The 9,042-nt window shown below is 41.2% G+C and overlaps 2 long non-coding RNA genes across 2 annotated transcripts; one reads left to right on the top strand and one right to left on the bottom strand.

The window, feature by feature from the left end:
* The first annotated feature begins 3,822 nt into the window (after positions 1 to 3,822).
* On the top strand, positions 3,823 to 6,702 carry LOC125008001. Its single transcript, XR_007112831.1, has 3 exons — positions 3,823 to 4,054; positions 4,214 to 4,392; positions 6,553 to 6,702. It is a non-coding gene; the product is annotated as an uncharacterized LOC125008001 (long non-coding RNA).
* A 314-nt stretch (positions 6,703 to 7,016) lies between these two features.
* Positions 7,017 to 8,627, bottom strand: LOC125007996. Its single transcript, XR_007112824.1, has 2 exons — positions 8,564 to 8,627; positions 7,017 to 7,344 (listed from the first exon to the last, which is right to left on the bottom strand). It is a non-coding gene; the product is annotated as an uncharacterized LOC125007996 (long non-coding RNA).
* Positions 8,628 to 9,042: the final 415 nt, after the last annotated feature.

Here is a 9,042-nt window from a genome sequence, read left to right as displayed (position 1 = left end):
TGGTCTCTGATACATGACTGATGTTTATTGTCCTTCCTCCAAAGTGTAAATCTCTCAGTTGTGACTTTCTCCAAACTAGAAAGAATTCACTGAGATCATGTCTGTGTCACAACCTCAAAGACACAAAGCATCAATCTTAATCTTTTCTCTGTAGATATTTTGGGAGACAAGCTGTCTTCACTTTGTGGAAAGTTACAAACTAAAGCCGTGTGTATAATAGACTATCATGTCATCTTCATTGTCCTCAATCAAACTGTTTGATGAATGTGTGAGACTTTCAAACCTCCTTTCAGAACCAGTTAACAAGACGTTTAACATTTCACTCATCCACTAAACCATCTTTAGAAACCTGAATAAAGTACCACGTCAATATCTCACCATGGGAGACTCCAAGTATCATCAGCATCAGTCCAACCACAGCTTCCATGTCTCCTCTCTCTTCACACTCTGTTCAGTCACTCAGCAGCTTTCAAACTTTATCTAATTCCTCCCAAAGTCAAACCTATGTACCCTGCTCTCAACAGAAAGCAGTGTGTTGTGGTAGTGATCAGCCTCAGAGGAGAGTGTGTGAAATGTGCACAATGTTGTTTCTAACTTCTCGTTATATGAAGAAAAAAGAAAGGGAGGCAGTATCAACTTTCTTCCTTTTTTAGCCTCAGTTCAACAAGTGTGTTTTTCTGTGTGATGAACTAAATGAAACATCCTCCTTCTGAGACTGACAGCTGATATTTCTAAGACACCATCATGAAGGTGTATCAAGCTAGAAACATTTTAAAATGTCTCCTATTACTGATCAACCTTTTAAATCCTGTATGTGGAGAATCACAACAAACTTATTGCTCATTTTTTCATTTTAACTACAGTCATGTGTCTATTGTCTCATCTGTGTCAAACATAAATCTAGTAACACAACAGCAGCACTGCCACAACATCTCTGAAGATCATGATGTTGACATTTTGGTGACATGATCTGATGTGTGTAAATTCATGTACAGTGTTAATTACTGAGTTCATAGTCAAAGAGGAACATGATTCAGTCCAGTCCAACCCAACACTAACTATGAGCTCAGTGATAAAACTCAGATGTGACCATACGCGCTGATTTATATTTTTGCCCGTGGGTGCCCAAATTAAATAAATACCATCATATAAAGATCATATAATTCTGACTTTATAGGGCTGCTCACACACACACACACACACACACACACACACACACACACACACACACATACACGCACAAATGTCTAAGAAATCTGAGCCCGACTAGCAATTTACGCCGCAAAATAATGACACGGAGAAGTTTAATTGTGTCCGATAAACAGAGAGAGAGAGAGATAGAGACAGAGAGCGCTTTGGTAGAGAGACATAGAGTAACAACAGAGAGTGAGCGCCGGCCTGGACAAAGCTGTTATTAATCAGCGAAATAAAAAGTTGAGCATTACACTAAAGTGGACTTTGACAAGAACAGACAACACTGGAACAACCCTTGCTGTTGTCTCACTAATGTTCTCTATAAATATGGTTATGAATGTTAAAACACCACATTACAGCTGTAAAAAAAATAAATATAGGAAGACCTTCCATTTTCTTATGTCTTAGTCCTGTTGCTCTCAACAGATCAGCCTCACAGTGTGAAAATTGTGTGAAAGAAGGTGTCACTGAGCAGTGTTGTATTTTGGTGATGCCGAGAAGAGGAACTGATGTGAGTTTTCTACCTCTTTTAGCCTTCAGTACAACAAGTGGGCCTTCATGTGTGATGGACTGAGTGGAAGAGAAGGAAATATCCCTCATTGTGACACTGACAGCTAACATTTCTAAGACATCAGCATACATCCTACACTGAACAGTCTGAAACGTCTCCTTTTACTGATCACCTTCACAAGAAGAGGTTTTACAAACACTGAACACAGAGAGGCAACAACAAGGAAGTGAACATAACTTAACTCACCACAAAAAGAAACCTCACAGTATTTTCAACATCCAAAGAACCTGACACCATGGAAAGCTGTCAACTGCAAATATATAATCATTTCAACTCTTTGAAATGATCTTCTCTTTCTTTGTTTTATATATATCTTTTAATTTTTATTTATTTATTTTTTTCCTTTTTTTATTTCTGGACGGTCACATGAAAATGTTTTTCACTCATGTCAAGATATGAAGACAACAGCACAACCTTTATGTATTTAACAGAATCTGAATTTATCGTAGACAAAAACAACCACTGCTTGTTTTCAGTAGAGAAAAAAAGAACAAAAAAGTAGAGATAGAAAAAACATCTCACCATGAGAGACTCCAAGTAGCGTCAACAACAGTCCAAACACAACTTTCATGTCTCCTCTCAGTTCAGCCTCTGTTGAGTCAATCTGCAGCTTTAGAAAGTTTATCTAATTATGAGCTACAAGTGTCCCTTACTCTGCAGTGAGTTGTGAAAGCCACAGAGGATTGTGTGAAAACTGGCAATATCGTAATGGTTTTGTGTGCAGAGAGCAGGAAATTCAGTGGTATCAACTTGACTTCCCTTTTACAGACATCAGCTGAGCCTTCTGACATGAAGAAAAAGAGCGAAGGATTCTTCATTTAGAGTTGGACTAAAAGCTTAATCAGCATTGTGTGTGGAGTCATTTGGCCTCAAAAGAAAAGGACGTTCATTTGAATAAATGTTAAAATAAATCATAATATCGACCCATTTTTCACTTCCTCCTGTTGTTACATTTAGTGACTGAGATAGAATAAGTTAGAGTTGTCATCTTTCCTCTGTTTGGCCTCTGAAGACGCCGTAGATTCAACCATAAACATTACATACTGTACACTGATGTGTTTTCAAATGATTTTCGTATATACGGTTCATAAATGTTTGGACACTGACACAACTGTTGTTTGCTGAGGGTAAAGTATAGGCCCAGCTTTAATTAGACAATACTCACATTCAATCTGGAGGAAAGGTGACTTCAGGCAGTCGTTGCTCCAGTGAGTGTCCTCGTTTGTGATGCTTTGCCGAGGTCTTTACTGCCACTGACTTAGGTTTCATTTTGTGTTATGGGTCTCAATTCCTTTAGTTTTGTGTTCATCAAGTGTGATGTTTATTTAACTTATTTGTGTCAGGGTCAGATCAGGTAATGTTGTCAGATCAGGCGGTATGTTGTGGGTCATTACAGTGAAGCACCATCCATTCAACTTTGCATCTTTTCACTGAACTTGAGCTGACAGTTTATCTCTGTACACTTCAGGATCCATCGACTACTTCTGTCCATCGTTGCCTCATTAATAATCAGAACCAGAGGCAGAATACTGTCCCAGGACTCTGCTGCTCTGTCTATTTTGGATGTTTTTATGGCAAAGGCTGATCTGGTCTTTCCATTCTTGAGGTTTATGAATAGTTGTCATCTTGTGAACCCTCTGTATTTGGTCTTTGAAGCATTTCCTTCATAGTAGACTTGGATGATATAGATAATAGATTGATGGGTCATTATTTGAGTAACACAACACAAGAGATAACGTCAAACTGTATTCAGTAAATATATTTATCTGCATGTGTGAAATAAGAGACTGTTAGCACCAATAGTCTGCAGCTATTTGTTCCTCCCTGTTTATCTTTGAGAGAAGCTCCTTTACATTACCCAGAAACAAAGAAACAGTACATGTTTAACGTTACACACATTCACATGTTGTCAGTCATCAGCTTCAGATAAGAGGATGACAACTCAGGGTCTGCTGGTCGGTAACATTACATCAAGAATATCTCATCTCATCTCATTTTCCATACTTAATCCTCACTAGGATCACAGGGGTTGTTGGAGCCTATCCCAGCTGGCATCGGGTGAGAGGCGTGGTACACCCTGGACAGGGCATCAGCCTATCACAGAGACAAACAACCATTTGCAATGTCAATTTAGGGTCACAGATTAGCCTAACGAGCATGAACATTTGGAGGGAGGAGCCAGAGTACCTGGTGAAAACCCACGTGGACCCAGGAACTTGCAAACTCCATCCAGAAGGGCCTGAGCTGGACACGAACTCTGACTTTCTCACTGGGAGGCATCAGCGCTATGTGATTACATTTTATTCTTACTTCTCTCTCTGTCTGTATTTGCTTAAGTGAAGTGACCTTTTAGCCTACGTGAGATCATAACAAGCTGAAATAAGTTCAGCAGAAGTTCATAGAAAGTTCATAATAAGTGTGATGTTACGTTGTATCTTCTATGTGCAGACTGAAGACCTTTAGTTGTCTAATTTGACTTCAGTTACACTTCCTCTTGATCTTCTCACCTCCTGTCTAAGAAGAAGTAAGACTCAAGAGGTGGAAAGTTCATGGAAAAGATGTGTGGAGTGGACCGGACATCGGAGACGGCTGTCACCTCAGTATCTGAACAAAAAGAACCCTGACTGGTAAGAAAGAACTTTTATTTCATGTCAAAACATCCACAGATCGAGTTCGCCTTAAAGTCCGGTTGGAAAAATGGGGTCCACAGCAGCAGAGGTCGATCTCCAGATGAAAACTGTCAGTTTCCTATATGCCAACCAATGAAAAAGAAATATGGTAACAAATCTGTGCAATGTATGTCTAAGTGGAGTAATGAACGTGGTTTCCCAAGTGAAGGCAGCCTGAGCGAGAATAAGTTGAGAAAATTGCGAGTACACAGAAAGATATAGATGAAAAGCAAAAGCAGAGTGAATGGAAGGAAACTACAAGAGTTTGAGAATGAAATGGATGTGTGGAAGTTGTGGATGGATGAATGTGAAATCAGGCAGAGAATTGAAGTGAAAGGGAAAGATAAACCGCCAATACACACACCTACACCCACATCGGGACATTATCCCATCCTGTCAGAGCTCCACAGAATGCAAGATGAGTTGGACGTTCAACCACATACAATGCAAACCTCACAATGGCACAATTCACAGGGCATCTGTTCACGTTTGGGGGGAAAAGGAGACTATCAAGGGCGTGGCCATGGCAGGGGACGAGGAAGAGGCAGAGAAAGAGATGACTGGCCAAGTGACTGATGCTACAGATGTGGACAGGACGTACACTGGACCAGAGATTGCCCGAACTTAGGAAACCGGCAAAAGTGACAGCTCCAGTCTCTTCACTCTGACTGAGATCTGGTCTGACACTGACACACATACACACAACACACAACGCTCACCACAAAGAAGAGCCGCTTGCAACTGATACACAGCTTCCTTTAGTTCAGGGAAAAATCTCTTAGTTAGAACAGAGCCTCCTCACCCCCGAGAGAACTTATGTAACCTTAAATAATGATGCTTATAAGAAAATGCCAACTATTGTGTGTAATGTTCAAGGGGAAAATATCACCTTTTTGGTGGACTCAGGTGCCACACATTCTGTAATACATCCATTTCTCTAGTAGAGACAGCTGCACCATTCCTAAATTCCTCCTCAGACAAAATGAAACCTGAAAGTCTCCACTGCAGAGCTTTTGTGTCACGTGGACCAGACTCTGACTTTGAAGCGAGCTTTTACAGAGAACTGAATGATTGTCTGACCCTGATAGATTTGTATTTTGATGATGATTGTGCTTACTCTGTCACACTCACAGACACACAGCAGAAATTCTATCTTGTCTCTGGCTCTGTACCTCATGTTTCTCTAACCAAACCTACCGCAGGCTGGAAGTAGGCAAATGTGGGCGAGTTCATGAAGAAAGCCACAAAGGCACGTGACTACTCTCCTTCCCCCACCAGACCACAGCTCCTCTATTCTAAATCAACTAACACATACAGACTTCCTTAGTTGGTCAAATGTCATTGCCTCGGCTCTGTGCAGCTTGTGGCGAGCCCTCCCACAATGCAAGTTCCTGCTACTTTGTGGTCTACCAGTAAACATGGTAGGCCTCATTAAAGATTGTACCGAAATCAGGCTACAGACCAAAACAACATCAATATCCGCTTAGAAACTAGGTTATAGAGGGGATCACACCTGTTTTCAAGTCCCTACTGTCGGCCGGAGTCATCGTTCCGTGTAATGACTCACCTGTTCAAACACCTATTTTTCCTGCCAGTTCAAAGGGAAGAAGTACACTTGGACTCGACTCTGTTAAGGGTTGACATGCAGCCCCACCATCTTCTGCGAGGCTCTAGCTCAGAGTTTCTTTTCTCTGACACTCACTCCAGGGACGGCGCTGTTATAATATGTAGATGACTTGTTGATAGTCGCTCCTTCCAAACAACAGTGTGAAAACAACACAGTGAAACGTCTCTGCCATCTCGCTGCAGAAGGCCATAAAGCCTCCTTGTGCAAACTTCAACCAGGAAGTGTTTTTCTTGGGTCACCTTCTGACACCCCAGCAGAAAAACGTTGTCTCCCGAACACGTTGAGGCCATTGTTGCCACTCCTAAACCCATCACAAAGAAACAAATCTTTCCTTCTTGGGAATGTGTTCTTATTGTCGACCTTTCATTCCTAACTTTTCAGGCATGGGGAGGTATCTCTTGTAATGTGAATGTGTTCGTGCATTTTCATTAATTTCCAGGTTTGGTAGCTCTGAAAAATGATGTGTTTATTATTAATTTTTTATCTTTCAGGCACACCAAATGGATGCACAACAAGATTTAGCTACATCTTCCACCTGCCAAATGGAGGATGTGCAACCTTCTAAACTGAAGACTGCTTGTGAAGTGTAAATTATAATATTTCAATAAGATAATCATGAACTGATCTATTAAATGCTATCTTTATCATTCATGAAGTTAATCGTCATGTTTATATCTCAAACACAAGAATATAATTGTGTGATTACTTACTGACATCTTACCCATTCCTGTACCTACCTGTTACCAGTTCCAAGTACAGAAAACTGCTGCTTCGTCACCACATTTCTAATACAAAATCCATCAATTACACTATATGTTGTTGACACAGTCATCTAGTAATATGCTCTATATTTCTATGACATGCAGTTCCTATATCTGATGATTATTATAGTGATGCTATTATTTGGCATAGTCATTTTTAATGTGTGAAAATAATCAGACACCAACTTTAGATATCAGGTGACAGAACATGCTTTATTTCCAGAATACTCATTGGGTTTCAGTTCATAAAAAGTAGGTGTGTAACCAAGGCTGCAGTTCCTTTGGTTGTGCACATAATAACACAATCATCGCTCATGAAGTTCTCTGAAGGCATCAATAGACACATTAAATTTGGACACAATATTCTCGTTTAACTATATCTGTCCTTCTCCTGGATGATGCACCTGCTGAGTTCATCCTCCACAGTCATGGTCTTAGAAGATGAACCACAGTCTTTGAAGCCCAGATCACTTCTTCAATATTGGGATGGTCAAATTTGTTGTTGATGCAACCTTGTTTATCCTGGTAAAGTTAATAAAATAAAATAAAATAAATAAAACGCCAACACAGTAAGTTTAACAATATATAAACGAGAGTGAACTCTTACATGTTTTTAAATAGTTTGGCCTTGTTCAGAGCTGGTGAAGCCCTGAGGAGACATTTCTGTCCAGATATAGTAGCATTAGCTTTAAGATGATGTGGATTGCAAATGTCCAGCAGACAGCACGGCGCTGCAGAATCAAAACAAATGCGCTTTTCACGAAGCACGTTGATCGCTAACTAATCTAGCAAAGCGTCGGCTACATCTGCTGCTAGTTTTAGCTAGATAGATAGATAGCTTTAGCTCCACGATAGTCGAAGGACCGCTGCTGGAAGGAATCGCCGAGACAAAGTCGGTCAGTGACGGGCAGCACGGAGGGAACCTCTGACAGAGCCGCGGTGACGATCTCACCAGAACACTGCTCAGAATGAAGCTTTTATTTTGGTGGTTCACTTCCGCTGAACGGCAGCGTCAATTAGCATGTTTGCTAAATATTTAGTTTCTCCAAGCGCCACATTTAACATTTATATTTATATTTAACAGTTACCATTTATAATTACTAGATATATATTCAAAATTTAACATTTAGATTTAGTATTTAGATTTAACATTTACTAAATGTGATATATAAAAAAAAGTGTTTCGGAGCTAAATGTGGGAAAAATTGCGTGCTCATTTTAACACGCGCAGCTTTACAAACGGCACCCCATAACATTGTAGTGAGGGAGTAATGCGGGGCTGGGAACTTCCGGGAGAGGGACGTGCAATTACTGGCTGATGCGGTCCACCTGTGCGGGGAGGAGACTCACCTGGGTTGGGGCTGAAAAGAAAAGAGGCAGTGGGGAAGAAAAAAGAGAGATGGCAAGACGTGGGAAGCAGTCGCTGTTTTTGAGCAGTGGCACTGTGGCGGGTGGGTGCTGTTCGCAGCTTACAGTGCTGCCGGCACTAAAGACAGCTGAGAAAGAGAGTTCGTCGTGTTCATCAGTCCTGTATTAAGAGGGGACGTCAGAAACCTCCTTTAGGTAGCTCCCCGCCTGCCAACTGAGCAGCCCGACTCCCCACATCGCCTATATCCCACGAGTGGGTCTCGTCACCAGGCCGGGGGCCTTTTAGGGACAACTTACTGTCCGTGCAGCGCTCTACCTCCCCCTAGTGACGAAAGCCAATTACCAAGTTATTTCTCATCATGTTGTCACTCACCACAGGCAGAGATCCTCTCTCCTCTGGAGACACTACTGATGTGATTCCTGACTGAACAGACCAGATGTCCTGAGACGTCTTGTTTCAGAGTGATGACGTTAGTCTCATTATTCCCAGAGAGGAGCTCAGTGTCTGTCACTGAGTGTCCATCCAGAGTCCAGCTGTACTGAGGACTGTCCCCTCCATCAGAGGGGCAGGACACCCTCTTCTCTCCATGGGACAGACACTCAGAGACCAGATGGACAGAGGACACCGGAGCTGAGAGAAACACACACAGATGACTTTTGATAACAAGGTAATTATCTCTTAATAAATAAATACAGAAACATGCAGAATATAAAGTATATTATTTAGACTCTGACTGTAACAGTAATGGAGGAGGATTCAGTTCAGGACTGTTATTTGTTTTCACTAGTGAACCTAAAAACTGGTAAGTGAGTGTAAGATATCTTTGTTTGTACACAAATCAATACAATTTG

This window comes from Mugil cephalus, chromosome 5 (genome assembly GCF_022458985.1).
Source record: "Mugil cephalus isolate CIBA_MC_2020 chromosome 5, CIBA_Mcephalus_1.1, whole genome shotgun sequence".
Classification (NCBI taxonomy): domain Eukaryota; kingdom Metazoa; phylum Chordata; class Actinopteri; order Mugiliformes; family Mugilidae; genus Mugil; species Mugil cephalus.
The sequence above is the reverse complement of the archived record's forward strand: the minus strand, read 5'-3'. Positions and strand labels throughout refer to the sequence as shown.